This window comes from Catharus ustulatus, chromosome 16 (genome assembly GCF_009819885.2).
Source record: "Catharus ustulatus isolate bCatUst1 chromosome 16, bCatUst1.pri.v2, whole genome shotgun sequence".
NCBI classification, from domain to species: Eukaryota; Metazoa; Chordata; class Aves; order Passeriformes; family Turdidae; genus Catharus; species Catharus ustulatus.
This window is the reverse complement of record NC_046236.1, coordinates 14105386-14124137: the sequence shown is the minus strand read 5'-3', so window position 1 is coordinate 14124137 and position 18752 is coordinate 14105386. Positions and strand designations below refer to the sequence as shown.

The 18752-nt window shown below is 54.3% G+C and overlaps 1 protein-coding gene across 3 annotated transcripts in view; it reads right to left on the bottom strand.

Moving 5' to 3' along the window:
- The window catches only part of RAI1 (retinoic acid induced 1), a 73003-nt gene extending 57748 nt beyond the window's left edge, over positions 1 to 15255 (bottom strand). The window contains exon 1 of one of the 3 annotated variants that reach the window (XM_033074608.2): positions 15186 to 15255. The gene's annotated coding sequence lies outside the window, so the exon portion shown is untranslated. Of the gene's footprint in view, positions 1 to 2999; positions 3103 to 3135; positions 3223 to 15185 lie in introns of those variants that run through there. The other 2 variants (XM_033074610.2, XM_033074607.2) reach the window with 2 other exon arrangements.
- Between the last annotated feature and the right edge of the window lie 3497 nt (positions 15256 to 18752).

The following is an 18752-nucleotide window of genomic DNA, read 5'->3' as shown; positions in this document are numbered from 1 at the left end:
TCGGCTTGGCTCCAGGAGAAACACTCTTTAAGTCCTTTTACAAAATAAACAGCGGAGGCTGGAAGGAGAGGAGCAGGAGAGGGGTATCGGGGCTGGGCAGGGACGGTTGTGGAGCTGGGTGCTGGGATGGGAAGGAAGTGGTTGTTGTGGGAGTAACGTCAGGAAGAGCCTCGGCTGGGGCCCGGGCGGGCAGGGAGAGGGGACAGCTGAGTTCATGGGATGGCTACGGGGAGGAAGAGCCCGAGGGAGACGAGCCAAGGGAAAAGTCCAGTGTGGGGATGGGGAAGGGTTGGTGTGGGAATGGGGAAGGGTCCAGTGTGGAAATGGGGAACGGTTCCAGTGTGGGGACAGAGAATAGTCTGGTGTGGGGACAAAGAAAGATCCTGTGTGGGGTCAGGGAATGGTCTGGTGAGAGCCCAGTGTGGGGACAGGAATGGGTCAGGTGTGAGGATGGGAAGAGTCAGTTGTGGGGATGATGAAGGGTCCAGTAAGGGGACAGAATGGTCCAGTGTGGAAATGCAGAAGGGTCTGGTGTGCAAATGGGGTAGAGTCCAGTGTGGGGACAGAGAATGGTACAGTGTGGGGATGGTGAAGGATCCAGTGAGGGGACAGAGAATGGTCCAGTGAGGGGGTAGAGAACAATCCACTGGGGGGGTAGCAAAGAGTCCAGTGTGAGGATGGGGAAGATGTGAGCATCCACTTGAGCAGGGGTGTGCTGGGAGACACCTATCCTGGGAGAACAACCCCAAAATCCTGCTGGATTCGGTATACTCCCCGGCCAAAGGGATTACTAATGAAGGTTGTTTGTTTTCTTTTTCAAAAACCCTCCCTCTGGTGAATAAAAGCAAAACAAATAACCCCAAGCAGCGAGGCTGGGTGATGAGCAGCAGATGGCTGATGATAACAGGTACCTTCATACCTGTGCACCCCTAATCCACACCCTTCCCACTCGGAGCTCCCAAGCTCCCAGCTCCGTGGCTCTCGCCAGCCCAACAACCCCAGACCAGCTAGGGGATATGGGAGTGCAGACAGCAGAGAGCTGCTTTAGGGAAATCCAGTTTGGAGCCAAGTCAATGCATGCAGAGTCATTAATCTAGGTCTGGTGCCAATAGGGATGGCTTTGCATTAGCCGGGCCCCTTTGTAGTTCAGACAATCAGTTGCATTCAACCAGCGCAAGATAACGCTGCAGAAAGCTGAGACCATCGCAGCTCATTCCTCCTGTAAGGGGCGGGGGGAGAGGATTTACAGGCAAAATAGCATTGCATTAATGGGACTGCTCAGTATTCTGCACAGACGCTGGCGGATAATGTCTTTGCAAACTAACTGCAATAAATTAATTAAATTAATCTACTATGCCGTGCTTGTCCCCACCCAACATCAAATTCAAGGATGATCAGGGCTTGCCTTATCCTCCATAGCCTACGAAAGAATCTGATCTCACTTGCTCTAGAGTTTCTGAGGCACTGAATTGCAAAGTACCACCTGCCTCACTAAACTAATCACCAGCCTGGTGGTTTAGATCACATCAGTTTTACATGTAATTAAGACTGTCCAGGAGGGCATGCAGCTGCTTACATGGTCGTTCCCTCTTATACAGCAACGTGCCTCCTGCTCAGATAGGTGCAATTAAACAAGCCTGTTCACAGTCATTAAGCATTAATGCACCTCATTAGCATAAGAACTGGAAGAAGCTTTGATGCAGGGAACCCCGCAGGAGAAGGAGATGGAGAGAGATGTACATACAGACAGGAAGGCAAAGGGCTGGGCCACCACCTTCTCGTGGCCCCGACCAACCATTCCAGCTCCATTTCTCCAAAGCAATGAGCCATGCCGTGCCCTCCTCCCCAGAAATGGGTCTGGGTTATCTTTCTCTCTCCCTCCCCCTCTTTCTAAATTATGCTGGTGGAAAGGGAAAAAAAAAACATAAAAAAAACCACCACACCAAACTGTTGGGATATTAACCTAGCGAATCCATTAATAAGCTGAACTCTCTGTTGGCTTTGACACAGCACACTAAAGCTTTAAAGAGACAGGGCCCCAGACACTGGAGATAGGGGCAGAGACAACAGCGCTAACAAAGAGCCACTGTTGCCACGGCCGTGGCCATCTCGGGCAGGTCCAGCTGTCTTTGGTGTTCTGTTTTCCAGACACAAAGAGCAGACTGAACCGTTTTGGTCTGAATGGCTTTCATTTGATGGTAGAGAAAATGAGAGGGAAGAAAGAAGCTAAGTAAAGTGTCCAGGAGAGAGAAAAAAAAAAAAAAAAGACAGGGGAGGAAAAAAAGAGCATGGTGTGCTGCAGGTCTCCAGTGAGAAAGGCTGCATCTCCCCTGAGCACAAAATGAGGTTGCCTCAGGGAGCAAAGGGAAGGCGACGTGGTGATTTGGGAGCAGGATGGAAGTGAGGATCCGTGGGCAAGCAGGATGCACGCTCCAGGGGAGCTGGGATGGATGCAGCCTGTGTCTCACCTGCTTGCCCAACGCTTTACACAGCAATATACTCAGCCCTGCCAGACCACAGACTGCAAACAGCTTGTCTAGCTGGGTTTTAATCTCAAGGGAACAACCTGTGTTTGTACAGTCCCTGGCCCCTCTGGGCTCAAAGCCCGTTAGGAGCCTCTAGCCTGGACCAGGCGTGCTATCACGCAGAGCCTCAGCCAGCTTCACCGTCACCACGGCAAGAAATGGGCTCGCACGAGGACGTGAATCAGCTGGAAAAAGTGAATCTCCAAGTGAAATGTCTTCAAGGAACCACCACATGCTACCATGGAGCCGCTCCAAACCCACACCTCAGCCCAAACTGCATCCCAAGGCACGAATAACCCTTCTGCTGCAGCCTCAAGATGCCCACGTCATGTCATTGCATCTCTTCCAGAGGCCAAACCTGCATCCCACAAGCTTGGAAAACAGGCCTGAAACATCCATTCCAGGCTCCCCTATTACAAAGCACAGCTCTGAAAGCCAGAAATGGAAGCTGAGACCGGATAAATCAGTACCTACCCACTGGAGAGCCACACGGGCTCGTCCCTACAATGCGCTCTCTGGCCTCCATCTAGTCCAGCTCGTAAGTGATAAAAGCGTCCACGACTGCAGCTCTCATCTGGGAAGAAGAACAAACAACCCAAGTAGATCTTACCACTGGGAAATGGTTTCTAAGGGTCTCCAGAGATATCCTCTTTCCTACGCTCATTCCATTAGTGCTGTGCATGCTCCATTGTCCCAGTCTCTCCCTCCTTAGTGGTTACATCCTACAAACACAAACAGATTTCAAATCCCCCGTAGCTCTTTGGCCCATGATGATAATAATTTTCCCTCCTTGAGCACCTTTTATCTAGAGATCTGGAAGCATCTCTCTGGCATTAACAGCTATTAGCTTCTCCACCATCATGCAACACAGGGTGAGCACCGTTATATCTCACAGCTGAGGGGAACTTGGGCACAGCACAATTAGGAATTCACTCCTGCCAAGTGGTGCATCCTCTTGTGCCCTATCAGTGGCACAGGGATGGTGGTGTTCAGTCCCTGGATGAATCTGGCTAAATCCTAAAAGATTTGCCAACAGCATCAGCAAGAGGAAGAGATCCCAGGTTTGTGCCTGAGTCACCAAACCCTCTGTTTTCCCTTCTGTGCCTAGAGAAGTCAACGGAAAGTCTCCCATGGATGGTAATGGGAAATTCAGGCTTTTTGAGTCAGTAAACAGCTTTTTTTCAAGGGGGAGGAGGTTTGGGCAAAGAGGCTTTTACTGCACAGTCATTTTGATAAACCAAGGAGCTGAGCTTTTACCCAGCAACAGGCTGGGAGAATGACTGATGGAGACCATGACCCCAGTGAACCACAGCCTTGCTCCCCCAGTCCCTTCCCATTTGCCTTTTGTGATTACAATTAGTAGTGGGGGCTGGCAGGTGGGGGAAAAATGAAATAAAATAAACTAGAAGCCCCCCCTGCCCCGCTGCCAGCCCCTCATTGTCTGCAGAGGCTGGCTGGGGCTCTGCACACTGCAGTCCTCTGCCCATTGTACTGCTGAGAACATGCGAACAGACGCTCTCGGGCGATGGGTTTTATTGAACGCAACTTCAATGGCAAATGGAGAGAGAAAGAGGGGGGAGAGGGAAAAAAAAAAAAAAAAGCCTTGAAAATCCATGCCAAAAAAAAGAGGTGGGGAGGGTGTTTTTTAATGCAATCAATGGCTCCTTCCTATAACTCTGCCTGTTGTGAGGAAATTTCTTTCCAGTAGCAGCCAGCAGCAGTCCCAAGGCTGTGACATTGCTGTAACGCTTGGAGCTCAGCTCTCTATCTCTGGCAGCAGCCCCGTCTTTTTGTCATTATTGGCTGTGATTGCAGGGGGTGCACGCCAGCTCGCCGAGTGCTGAGATATTGCTGCCTTCCCCTCCCTCTGGACAACCTGCCCTCAGAGAGGAGTTTGGGGAGGGGATGAGGGTGAAACAGGGAGCTGAATTCTCTCTGCCTCCCCTGAGTACGCTCTGATCCAAGCCCACATGGATAGGTAGAGGTCCCCAAGGCCCTTTTCGGAAAGCTCATTAGGAAAGTAGTGACAGATGCATTAGCTATTAAAAAAAGGCGGGGGGAGAAGCTATCATAGAACTTTAAAAAAAAAGCAGCAGCAGCCGCCCGACAGTTTTATTGCTGTCAGATCCTTTTTTTTTGTGGGCATGTTGCAAAGCAGGAGAGGTTTGGGTAAATATCTGATGCACGCACGCACTTCCCATGCTCTGGGCTGTCTGTCAATAATCCAGCTAGGGTATTTCTCACACCCTCAGGAGGCAGCTGCCAGCTCTGCCCATTGCCACTGCAGCTACTCACCCTTCCTATCCACCCCCAGCAGCTCCTGGAGAGGAGGTTTTGGAACAGGCATGTCTGGCTGCATGCAAAGCTGCGGGAAGAACCTGCCAGGATGCCACAGGGGGTGAAAAAAAATGGGCGTCAGCTGCTGCCATCTCTGACTCCGAGCTGCAGCCTGGGGAGGACAGGTCTTGGCATGAGATGTTCCCTCCTGATCTAAGCAGAGGCTGCTGAGATGGAGATTGAGTCCTGCATGCCGGGACCTGCTGTCCCTGCAAGCCCCAGCAATGCTCTCCATGGAAGGACAGAATGGGTCACATTGTGCAGCTGCACTGGACACTCACGTCTCGCTCAGGTCCATGTCCCAGAGCCCACATCAGAGCCCAGAGCCCTCAGAGCTCAGGGAACAGGTGTACACACATCAGTGGGAGGAGCTGCTTCCCTGCACCCAGGATGAGTGACACATCTGGCAGCAGCTGGAAGCCACAAAGCCCCATGTAGGGACCAGGGACCAGGCGTGAGGAAGGTGGGAAATGCTGGGTACTGGATGAAAATGCTCTGGATGGAGGTCTGGGCTGATGAGCTGTGGTGGGCAGATGATGGGGAGGATGAGGCAGGATGATGGCATGGGCTTTGTCCCTCCCCATCCTATGAACCAAAAAGGCCACCACTGCTCTTACACCTGTGTGAAGAGCAGAGCCCAGGTAGTAACAGAAGAACAACAGATGTTGCACCTGCATGACGGCTCCTGAACAGCGCCAGACGAGCTGGAATTCACATCTGAGACACAACAGCAAAGCTCTTCCCACAGACAGCAGTGGGAAGCAGGGATCAAAACACCAGTTCCACAGACAAGCTCCCAACACTGGGTCCTGCCTCCACACACCCCATTTTCCACAGATTATCCTCATCACTACGAGATGGTCAAGCCAAGCAAGTCCCCCTCCAAGACCTCAGCATCCCTCAGAAAGGGGGCACAGCTATTTCAAAATGAATTATGGGGGTACCAGTGGCAGCCATCAGTCTGTGCCCCCCAACCTCAATTCCTGCCACCTCCCAACCACAGTCAGGAGGCAGAAAAGGCAGAAACCAACCTTGCTGGAGGAAAACAGCAGCAGCAGCAACCGTCCCCCTCGGTCGGGTTTTAAATGGCTCTCAGATCCCTTCAAACAAATCTAAATGCACCGATCCTATTGTGTGCATAAATCTTTGCACCGGGGCCTGCACGCCTCCACACTATTGATAAAGAGAAACGAGTCTTAAATATTTAATGAGCGAATAAACCCGTTAAGAGGATATGATTAACTGCACGCCACGGCTCTGCATTTAAGGTGTCCCTGCTGTACCTTTAGAGGGGTTTTATTTTTAAGGGAAATCAGCAGCAGCAGCTGGTGGAAGCCAGCAGCCGGGCTGTGCGGGTGCTGCACAAACAGGAACGCCGGCTCAACGCTCCACTCCAGAGGCATAAATATGCCACGGGAGCCTGGGCTGCTCAGGAGGGCTTGGAGGGGCTGGATTGACTCATCCCAATGGCAGGGAGGGTAGGAAACACAGCCAAGGAGGTTTGAGGTTTTAGGTGAGGTGGCAGGAGCCAGGCTGTCGGTCAGAGAAGACACGTGAACTCTGCACCTTTCCGTCTCGCCTGGCAGCGAGGGGGCTGCTGGGGGGATCAGGAGACCTTGGAGCTATTTCCAGCTGAACCACGGAGCTGGAGTGTGACCTTGGGCAAGTCACTTACGGTCACCCTCTGCCTGGAGGCGAGCTCTGTGCGAGGCAACTGGAGTATTGCCTGCTGAGGGTGTGGATCAAGGCAGTGTGGAGTGCCAGGATGGTTGAATCTTCCTTTTCTCCACCTCCACCGAGCTGGCAGCAGCCTCAGCACGGGGCTGGAGCACTGAGGGCCAGGGTACAACACACCAGCCAGCCCACAGGATGTTTCTCAGGCACACAGAGAGCAGCTGATGGAAGATTTTATGAAACCAAGTGCTATAAATGTCCCCTTGCTATGTGACTTTTTATGTTTCTAAATTATTTTGATCATTATTTTTACCAGAGTGAGGTGAATAATACACAACAAACCACCGTGAATCATCACTCTCAGTTTTTAGATATGTTAAATTTAGCTGTTTTGGTGCCACCTTTCTGTTTATATTCTCCAAGTGTTTCTTGCCAACAAGTTACCGGCAGGGATTTTTGGCCAGGAAGGGGAAGGGGAAAAAAAAAAAAAAGTGAGACACACTGTTAATTTTAAGCATCAACGAAAGATATTGGAAGAAAGTGAATTTCAAATTCTTAATTGCAATAGTTTCCCTCCCCAAACCTCAAGTCTAAAAATTAAGCCTGCCCAATCGGGAAGCCAAAACCCATCATGTGATGTGAGATCCCAATTAAAACGAATCTCATTCTTGAGACCGAGTATTCACAAAAGAGCAAAGACCGCGAATTATTTGCAGAAATTATCTGGAGAACAATTTTGAATAATGAATACGATGGGGGAAATCGCAGTCACTTGGAATACTTAATGCAACTACAAAAATATAAAAAATCACCAACAATTTGAGAACAGAAAAGAGGTGAAACGGGTGGAATAGATCATTTAACACAGTCCTGCCACCAGCACTATGCCAAATGACCAAAGCCCCTGCCTGGCTGTAAATGCTGCAGGAATTAGAGACTGATGGACAGATGGAAGTCATGCTTGGAGATACACCTAATCAAAGAGGCTGTGCCACCACAGACAACACGCCCGTGACCTGGCAAAATCAGGGTGAAATAACTCGGGAAACAGGAAGTTCAAAGCAGCCCCGGGCAGGAGGAAGGGATGCTCCGGGTGACGCAGCCAAGCAGAGAGCAGCTGGAGAGGAAGAGGAGCTCTGACACACACTGGCCAAATCCCAAGAGGCACAAGCACAGAGGAACACCAAGGACGAGTTTCTGTGTGATTGTGGCTGGTGGAAGAGGGGGGAAAAGAGAGGTTGCAGGTAGGTCTGGATCAAGCACGGGTGGGTGCTGCATCACCAGATGCTCTGCCTTGGGAAATATCATCCCATCAGCCAGGGACTGTGAGTATCCAGGTGTCCCCATGGTCTGGAGCGGAGAGATGGGGCTCCAGCAGAACCCACTCTGCTTCTGCCACCTCCCTCCAAGTGCTGGGTTGAGCTAAACTGGCCTCAAGTTGAGAGCTTCTCCCATGGCCATGATCAGAGCATGCAGGACCAGAGAAGCAGGAATCTGCTGAAAACTGAATGGTCCTCTTTGCCCAAAAGCCACAATCTGCCTCGTCGTTAGATTTCCTTTATCACAGCACAAGCTTTGCATTTCACCTACCAGCAATGAGCATGCCTGTAGATTCACCACTGCCTGCAGACTCCAGCTGGGAGGAAGGATCTGAAGGGAGAAGGCAGGGAGAATTCAGGGGGCAGGAGCAGGCAAAGGAGAAAGGGTTTTGGAGGACCTTGGGGGATCACAACAGGGCAGGGAGGAGATGGGGACCTTGTGGGGCCAGGCAAAATCTGCAAGCACCACTCAGGTGGGGAGATGCTGGGCCCTTCCCTGCCCCAACACAAAGTGAGGAAGAGCAGCAAAGGTCTGGTAGAGATGAAGCTTTTTCACATCCCAGCCTGGTCAGCTGACATTTATCAGGGTAACAAAAGGATACAGCCTGATCACAAGACAGGCTGACAGTGCATCTTCCCCTTCTGGGGAGGAAAGTCAAGAGCCAAAGTTGTAAAAAGTAGTCCAGTCATCTTTGGTATCTTCTCTTTCCTGCAGTTTGACACGTGCAGGGATACTTCCTCTCCTCCTTTGAAACGAAAGACGAAAGAAAAACGCAGAAAATTCTGCATTTTAGGTGCAGGAATTAAAAATAAATCAAATTCTTCCAATGTTTCAGGTCAAATATTCCCCCAAAGCTTCTGTTACAGCAATCTAAGAGTGTAGAGGCTGGATCTCTTAAATTCCCTTGAATTCAGGATGTTTCTATCAATCTGTAGCAGTATTTCAACAAGCCTGGCTGAGGATGCTCAGGAAAGCCTAGTTGTTATATGCCTGGACTGCGGCAACCAGAGAACCACTCAGGAACTGAGAGACTCATTATTTGTTATTAACTCACCTGGAATCTCTGATTTCTTACATGTTATTTTGCTACTTGGCTGCAGAGTGAAACAGCTCCTCAAAAAATAGAAAAAGGAAAAAGTGAACCACCCACCAGTGGAGGATCATCTTTCCAGTGGGTTCTAGTAGGTCATCAGCAACTGCATCAAAAGAGTGTCCTGGGGGCTTCAGTGTTTGCTTCTTGTGCCCCTTTATTTACTGCTGATTCCCTCTGTGGCAGCACTACCAGCCCCTGCAGAGACTGCCCTGTTCCAGTCTCTGCTTTTCCAGGTTCAGGCACTGGGTATTTATTGCATTTGGCTGTTTTCAGAGCGTGGGTGTTTGCTTCACATCTCCCCACAGAGCAGAGTCCCCTTGGAAAACTGTTCCAGGCAGGAAACTGCTGCTGCTGCTGGTCAGGGAACTGCATGGGGAAAATCAGTGGGTTTTTTTTCAAAAAATCCTCCAAGTGAGGAGTTTGTTCCAGAGAGATGGAGAATGGAGATTCCCATGGGCTCTGCTCCTGCCTGTCTGATGGATTCCCCCCAGCACCCATCTGGCTGGTACAGTGGTTGCTGTAATGGATTTTTAGGGATAACAATTTGTTGGGATAATGACTTTAGGTGCACAGGGCACTCCTACGCCCCAGCTCTCCTGCAGCATCTGCTGTTACCTTGCTAACCTTGCAGACAGAGAAACTGAGGCACAGGGCTGGCTCTGGAGAGGGACAAGCACCTCCAATTTCAGCACTGATGTCCTCCATGAATGCTGTGATATCAGCATCACCACAACCTGGTTGAATTTCCCAAGGTCCCCCAACAAGAGATCTCTGTCCCCTCTGTCCCCAGTTCAGCTACTGGCCCTGGTCTCTCTCCTGAGCATCACTTTCTGTCCCTGGCACCCAGCAAGCTCCTCTCCCACCAGCTGGGCTCTGCCCCAGTGATCTTGGGGTGCCACCTTTGCCTGCACCATCCCCAGGAGGGCATCACAGCAGGGCTGGTGCATCTCCACTGTGGCTGGGGACAGCAGGGAGGACAATGACATTTGCTGCAGGAGCCTGACATTGAACCCAGCCAGTCAGAACGGCGGGTGTTTTGCTGGCAAGGGTAGAGGCTCTGCTCTGACACCGTCAGCGAGGGGACAGGAGAGGGAGGGGAAAGGAAAAAAGCCGAAGCAGCAGCCAGACAGCTGCCTCTTCCTCCTCCTCCTTTTGTGCAGAAATGTGGTTTTGTTTGTCAGTCAAACAGATTGTTTTCTCCTTCTTTGCAGGCCAATTGTTTCTGCTCCTGCAAGATAAGGGATTGAAAAGGGCTATATTTTTATGGCACTGAATCTAGGCCCTCCGAATTGGAGGGGAGACATCAAGTGGGAGAGGGAAGCCGGTTCAAACCAACACTCCTCTCCCCAGCTCCACTCTCCAATCCCATTTCCACCCCCATTCTCCTTTTTTCTCCTTCCTTCTCCTGCCTGGAGCTGCCTCTCGGCCCTCTCACTATTTAATCTCCGTCTCTCCAGTGGACTCAGGAGGTTTACACAGCTTCATCCTCTTTGCACCATCTGCTGAAAAGAATCTGCCTTTCCCCTGCTGCTCTGTCCAGCGGCTCCTCCTGCCACCCTCCCCCCCAAAATGGGGAAAGCAGAGCTGGTGCCACCACATGTGACGTCGAGAACAAAACCCAGGAGGGGGGGTTTCCTTTTCTGCGAAGGATTTGCCCAGAAAGCACCTTGGAGAGCCAGACCCCAGAGCGTGGCAGGAGCAGGATGCAGAGATGAGGGAAGAAAACGATCAATAAGAGCAAGCCCAGGCCAGGGTAAGACAGCAGGATCCTCTCCAGGCTTCTACAGTGATGCAAGGAGCCTGTGTCCAGTCTTCCTCTTCCTTCTTGTTGAACTCTCCCAAATCCACAGTCCAGATGGGATGCCGTGACTCACAGTGATGGAAACGCTGGAGCGATGACCTCTGAATGACCGCCAGCATCCCCAAGCCAAAGGACCTGGAGAAGGTCCTTGCTCCAGGGACCATCAGGGCTGGAGGCATCCTCAGCCTCGCTGTATCCCAAAGCACGAGTCCTTTGCTCCCAGGCGCTGATCGCATCGCACACCGAGGACCTGAGGGAGGATTTGCCTCTCCTCCTTGGGGGATGAGAGCCTGGAAGGGGGCAGAGTGGTTCATATCCAACTCATAAGCCTCTCAGAGCTCAGGCTTGAGGACTGAGATTCACTCAATTAATTTTGCTTTGGCAAAAAGTCCATTTTTATTGCTATTTCATGCCTTCAGTATAGATTTTCCCTGCTCGTCTCAAAGGGATAATAAAACCCGACTCGTTCTTTTTATAAAAGTCTCACACTCCCTCTCTCACCAGGCTCTGTGTTCCCCAGCTAGAGATGTAAATTTAAAGGGGAAATGCTGTCATTTAAAACAAAACAAAACCAAAAAAAGCAACTCAGAAAGCCCAGCTTTGAGCATATTCCAGCTCTCAAAACTAGGCCGTGCAACCAAAGCAAAAACCAAGCTGCCACCTTCCCGTGGTGAAGCGGCATTCCCGCAGCGATCCCAACCTCCCACAGGGGAATTGGGGGTGACTGCCAGCCCCAGAAAACCACTCTCCATCCTGCAGGGCTGCTGGTGGCCCTCTGCTTGCTGGGATGGGTAGTTTTTGCCAGCTGGGTGCTGGTGGGTGCAGGTGGTGAGCTCAGAGCAAGCCTCTTGTGCTTGGATGTGACGCTGGAACCCCGGCACCTGCACCTGCCTCCCACCTCCTCCTCCTCCTCCTCCTCCACACCAGGTGAAAGCTGCCAGCCTCAAGCAGCTGGACCAGTCCTGTTGGTTCAGGGAAATCCCAAATCCATACAATTCTGAGCAGGTGGATTTTGAGAGTGTTTTCAAGCAGGCAATGGGACAGGATGGTGGCAGGACAATACACGGGTCTGCCTGCTCCACCCCAGCTGGGATGCATCCTGCTCTTGGGAAGGGCTGTAGCTGTGGAAGATCCCTCTGAGAGGTGAGGAAGGGAAAGGGAAATTGCCTTTCCTCTGCCTTGTGCCCTGCTGCCATGACCTTCTGAGGGGGGTTAGGATGCGAGCAGAGGAAGCCAAGTGGAAGTTTTGTCATCAGAGGGTGGCAGCAATCGCCTGGGGACAGGGTGGGGTCCCCAGCACCATCACGGTTTAAGAGCAGGTTAGACCCAGGTCTGCCTGGCACTGCTGATGCAGCCCTCTAGGACAGACTCAAGCCGGTGCCTCCTGCCTTGGTTGTGTGATTTGGTGACGTGCACAAATCCGCCATCACTGGGACTCTCCTGCCTCAGCAGGAACCAGGAGCAAATCCAAAACAGAGAATCCAAAGCCGAGCAAAGCCACACGAGTCAAGACACACAGGTGCCTGCCCTGTGCCAAACCAGCACAGGACCAGACCAGGCCAAGAGGTGACAGCCAAATCCTTCATATCCAAAGTTTCTCCTTCTCCCCATCCTGTACCCTTTCCCTGCACCCCTGCCAGGCTGGCTGCACGCCCTGGCTGCCAGGAACTCGGGGCCCTGCCTGCATCTGGCAGCGCCCACGGCGAGAGGAAACGCACAGCTCACTCTGCTCCTGCAGGTGTGCCTCCAGCACAGAAAAGTTGTAGGGCAGCTCACAAGGACGAGCAGGAGAGGAAAGACAAGGAAACCCCAGGTGATACTACACTCCCTGGTTAACTGATAATCCAGCACCTCCAGGCTCACCTCTGGTACCCCCAGTGAGGCTGTGGCACAGCTCCATCAGTTAAACCAAAGTTGTGCCATTTCCTCTGATGGCAGAACAAACGGTCCTTCCCCCGTTGTGAGCTGCCAAGCCTGAGGGATGCTACAGAAAAGAATTCTGCACCTCCCCCGTTTCAGGGGAAAATCAGTTGGAGTCCCTCAATTTTCCTGCAGAGCCCTCATAGGACTCGACCCTCCAGGCTGGAAAATCCTTAGTGTGCTCTGACAACCTCTGCAGCTCAGGCACAGGCAAGAGATGATTAAGACTGGCTGAAATCTCCCAGGACTCTGACATCTGAGAAGCCCCATGCAAGGCAGAGAACCACCCCAGGCTGCTCCTTGCAACCTGCAACTCCCCTCACCTTAGCACGGAGCTGAAGGGAGAGCAGGGACCCAGCGGGGCCAGGAACCAGGTCACCGCTGCTGGTTTCCAGGCAGCAAAGGTTTGGAAGAGCAGAGGATCATTTAGCAGAGCGACAGTGAAGGTTCAGAGCAGAGCCTTCAAATTACACGCTACAGAGCACTTTTCCTGCCTAAAAGGTCTCTGAAATGACTGTGGCGGCTCTGAAACGAAGCACTCTGTATGCAATTGTTCCCTGGGGCTTGCAGCGGAGACAGAGCCGGGAGAGGAGAGGTGGGTCTGCGGTCCCTGGCACAGGCAGCTCCTCATCAGACAAGGATACACACTTCTGCTGGGCTCCACAGCACAGCACTGCTGCTTCCCTAAATCTCCCTGGTGGTTTCTACCAGCCGTGGTATTTTTTTTTCTCTTTTTTTTTAATATTTTTTTTTAATTTCTCACTTCCTGCCTTGAACTTCACACAGCTCCTGGCCTGGGCTGCAGAGCTGCTGCTCAGGGTGTGGGTGCCCCCAGCCCCGTGTACAGACCCACACTGAACCCCTCATCATCATCACCCTCGCCACGCCTCGAGGCACACCTCAATCCCACAGGGAATGGGGAGGGAAGAGCACTCAGGGGGAACACAGCCTTTTCTCCATCTCACTTGGCTTCTTCCCATCTTTCTCCACTCCATCTCCCAGCAGCTCGAGGTCCATTTTCATCAGGCAGTGACAGTCACTGGGAGAAGCAGTCTCAGCACCACGCACAGCCAAGCCGTGCCTCGCCCGCCGGGGGTCCCCCCACCCTCTGCCACCAGCGCACAGGTGACAGCACCCACATCCGCACAGCCACCACGGCGCTGCTCACCCACCTGGGGCACACACACTGCCAGCCTGGGAAAGGCAGCTGCAGGGTAGGGACGCTCCACAAAGTCCCAGCACACAGCAGGGAACCATTTCTGCACCACCAAGGATGCGCAGGAGCTGGGGCAGCTGGAGCTGAGCTGGGAGAGCCCTCGGAAGGTGTTGGCAGCACCAGCGATGCCCTCCCTCGGCTGGCACAGAGCCCTAGGAGCACTCTCCCGTGTAAAACCCCAACTGTTGGGTTTGTTCCTCCACACCATCACTTTGGGAGGTCACCTGAGGGCAGCCAACACGGGCACCGCTGGCAGCCAAGGGGAGAAGTGGGCAGGGGCCAGTGGCCACAAGAGCTTTCAGCAAGCCAAAATCTGCTCACAATCTAAGGGGTGGCATCATTCCCCATCAAAGGCAGCGGGGAACAAACATGTACCCCAACAGCATCTCACTCTGACGTCAGTGAGAACCTCCGGCAGGTCTGAAACGTCAGCCAGGACACTTCCAGCGGCCGGAGAGCCCTTGGGATGCCAACCCCTGGGGCAGCTCAGCCCCTCCATTGGGACCCCACCGCCACGCTCAAGGTGCTGCTCCAGCCGCACATTTCCAGGGAGAGTGGGAATGGGGACACACACACACAAACACACACACACAGAGGAATTTAAATGGAATTTCACAGCTGCAGCAAAAGGGCACAGGAGGGGCTCAGGGCTATCTATCCAAGATGCACCATGTCCCCGCTCGGCATTCCGGCACCACCGGCCGGGAGCACCGCGGCCACCCGCACCCGCGGCACCGGGGGGGCCGGGGAGCCCCTCCGTGACATCACCGAGCCAGGCTCGCGTTTTGGGGGGATCGAGGCGAGTTTGGGGGGGCGCTTGGGGAGGGGACCGGAACGGGCTAGGGCTGGAAATGTGAGTGCGGTGCGGTGGGAGCGCGGGCGGAAGGGAAGGGAAGGGAAGGGAAGGGAAGGGAAGGGAAGGGAAGGGAAGGGAAGGGAAGGGAAGGGAAGGGAAGGGAAGGGAAGGGAAGGGAAGGGAAGGGAAGGGAAGGGAAGGGAAGGGAAGGGAAGGGGATGTGTTGGCGGGTTCGCGGTGCCACCGCCGCTCCAGCGGCAGCAAGAGCGCAGCGGGCCCGGCGGGAGCCGCGGTTGCAGCCGCAGCTGCGACGCGAAGCCCCGGGGGGGTAACGGGGCGGCGGGCAGAGCCCCCCCCCGCCTCCGGCAGCGCCCCGCTCGCCCGGCCCCTCCGCTCCCCTCGCTCCCCTCGCCGGCCCCTATCACCCGCCGCCCTCCCCGGGCCCTCCCCGGGCTCGGCGGCCCGCCCGGTTCCCCCGGAGCCGCGTCCCGAGCCCTCCTTACCTGGCGGGCCGAGCCCCGCTGCCTCTCAGCGGCGGCGCTGGGCGGGGGCGGCCCCGGCGGCCATGCCCGGGCGGCCGCGCCGCTCTCCCGCGCCGTGCGAGCCGCCTCGGCGGTGTCAGCGGGCGGGAGCCCCGCGCGGCGCCGGGAGCGAGGGGAGGGACGGCGGGGGCATGACCGAGCGCCGTCGGAAGTGCACGCGCGCCCGCCGCCTGCCCGTGACCGCGGCGACACCTGCCGGCAGCGCCGCCGGTGGCACCGGGAACGGCGGCGGGGCGGCGGCGCCGGGAGCTGCGCACACCGCGGGCAGCGGGCACGGCACGCCGGGCAGCGGGGACAGAGGGGCACGGCACACCGGGCATAGGGAGCAATGGGGCGGGCGCTGGGCACGGCACAGCGGGAATCGGGACATGGCACAACAGGCACCGGGCACGGGGCATGGCACGCTGGGAGCCGGGGCACGGCGCACCGAGCATCGAGGTGCTCCGCACAGGGCAGCGGGTGCTGGGCGCCAGCAGCAGGGACTGTGTGGCAGATCCTGAGCAGTGGAGAGTGGAAGTGGTGTTTAGGTACCGGGCACCTCGGTGGGTGCAGGCACATCGGGGACCATTCAGGCTGCGGTGCTGGGTGCAGGGAACCTCCCGGTGCTGGGACAGGTGACACCCGTGCTGGGTGCAGAGCATCCCACTGGGCAGCAGCTAACAGGTGCTGGCACTGGGCAGGATGAGGTCCCTGCACACACACACCAGACCCTAGGTCCAGGTATGGAGCTGGAGCTGTCTCTGGGCTCGAATCCACATTTGGATCAGGGCTGCACCACGTGTGGGTCTGCACTTGGGTCTGTGTCTGGATTTAGATCAGGATTTGGAGCTGGACTCTGATCCACATCTGGATTTGCATTTGGAGCCTGAATTTGGATCCACATCTGGACTTGCCTTTGGAGCTGGATTCAGATCCTCATCTGGATCAGAGTCTGGGACATGCATCTTTCACAAAGGATGGATGAAGCCTTTCCACCCCCTGCTCTCCGAGCATTCCATGGGTGCACAGAGCACCATCACCCCACGAGATGTTCATCAGTGCCCACTTACCCTGCTCTGGGCAGCCCGGGGACCTTCAGGGGGAAGCTGGGGTCTGCAGCAGTGTGACAGGAGCCCTGACCAGGGAGCAGAGGGGAGGGACGAAATGGCAGCGGTCCCGCTGGCCTTGGCTGTGCTCAGCGGTGCGTCTGGGGCTGAACGTGCTCCAAGGAGGAGCCGAGGTCAGGGAGGGGGATGAGTGCAGGAAACATATTAAGTGAGGAAAATTGGCTGCAGCCAGCAGCGCTGCCTGATGTTTGCCTGGGATTTTCCTCTCCATCAGGTATCCGGTGTAAGCCCTCGCTGCTGGGTGGTGGCAGCTGCTTATTCGTGAGCATCTTGGATGTGCCACCAGCCACCAGCACCTGCTGTGCACCGAGAGGGGTGGCACCCAGGACCCGTCCGTGCTTGTGTCCCCAGTGCTGACACCCAGCTTTGACCAAGGCGACGTGTGCAGATATTTTAAGAGGAAGATTTCGTGCTCTCACAGCTTGACTGCTAATTTATAATCCTGTTTTCCTATTAAAATAAAAGCCTCTCTCTTATTCCCGAACGTGAGAGCCAAAGCGGAGCTCAGAGGAAGTGCCCTGTTTGCAGAACACACTGAAACACACAAAGGAAACGAGGCAAAACCAGCGTTTTGCACGTTTTTTGAGCCTCATTTTAGCTGGGACTTGGAACAGCAGAAGGGAAATCTTTTCCAGCAGGATGTGCACAGCGGGGGTGTGCGTGGAGCTGCTGGTGTCCCTTTGGAGCAGGGCCACCTGCCTGCCGAGTGACAGCAAGCGCTGCGGGTGCGTGTTTGTCCCCGAGGGGTGGCAGGTCCCTTGGGCATCCCGGGGATGAGAGATGGAGCAGCACGTCCCCCGTGGGGCCGGCCAGGCGGGGATGGCAGCCGGTGGCAGGAAATACCTGCTGCTCCGCCGCTTCCCGGCCAAAGCGAACAAGAGGGAGAGTGTTCGGAGGGCGGCTGCGGCCGCGTGTGGCAGGAGGGGCCTCCGAGGGACACACAGCCCATTGTTCCTCGAGGATGTGGGGCGGAAATTTGGATGGACCCGTTGCGTGCCGCGCTCCCGGCAATTGCCGGGACTGATCCCAGACTGAGTGGGACCCATGATCGGGGTGGGAATTAAAAATTAAACACTGTCTTGGTGGTGGGACAACCCCCCTAAGAGGGCTGTCCTGCTCCTTGCAGCTGGAGCATAGCACATGCCCAGGGATTTCCAGCCTTTCCAGAGCTCGTAGTGGTATTTGTTGTGGCCCTGCAGTAGCTCTGCTGCCTGCCTGTTCCATCCGCACCCCACCAGCCTTGCAGCAACCTGCAAAGACATTTAATACAGGCTGGGTTTGATCTGCACTTTGACATTCCTTCAAGTGTTCCCTGGTGTTTTCCTGTCGCTTGCACAGCGCCTTTTCCCACCAACGCTCCCTCATTGCTGTAAAAAGCAAGAAAAAGGCTTGCAGAGTGTGCCCAGCCTTGCAAATCCCTAATTACCCACGGCACATCCTGGCAAACGGGCTTCCCTCTGAGCAGCGTTGCTGTCGGCAGGGATGGGGTGCAGGCTCTCCCCAGTGATGCTGGTCCTCCCATTGCCCTTGCAGAGAGAGCAGTGGGGTTTGTCTGGCTGCTTCCACCTGGCTCTGCTCTCCTCCCCCCAGCACCCACCTCTGCACTGGCTTCCAGGTCTGAAGAGGTTTTTAAGGCTGGAAGAAAGGGGAGAGAAGAGAATGTGCTGCTCTCCTTCCATGCTTCGCCTTTTCTCAGGGATTGGCCAGATTGTTTCCATTAGGAAAAGCTGAGGTTCCAAGTATTTGTCAATGACCAGGAGCAGATTTGCTGATGGAAGCTGACATTCCCTAGAATAATGTTGAGTGAGGTGCTTGGCGTGGACCCATCCTTTTATGGTAAAATTAGGGCTAAACGCTGTGGGGATTTGCATTTGAAGTTGATTGATACGTGGCATTAGTGCACGCGTAGATAATTTTGTATTTTGAGATCGCTGAGCAAGGAATAATTTTTATTTTGGGTCAAAGATAAGGGCATTGCGTTGAGATGAAATATGAGGGGGTGCTGATCTGTGTCACGGACACTGCGTTTCTCTTGGCTGGGTAAGGGGATGGCAGACCTGCATTACCCATTCCTGCCCTTGCTTTTAAGTGCTTTGGGTCTGTGCCCGGTGCAAGGAGTGATCCCCTGCTGTCACTTAATGCCAGGACACAGTTCCAACTTTACAAGCTTTGGAGTTTCCCATTATCAAAAAAAAAAAAAAAGAACCCCCTGTTTTATTTTATTTACTTATTTGAGTAGCTGAAGGCTGTGCCACTGAGAAACATTAATTAAATAGAGCAGTGTGGCTTGATCATTACAGGAAAGGTGTTGGGAGAGCGTTGCCAAGCTGGCAGTGCTTTCCAAACCCCCCTCTGGCAACCTGGACTGATGCTGTCAGCAGCACCTTGGCCCTCCCAGCTGCTCAGCACCAGTCCCTGCCCT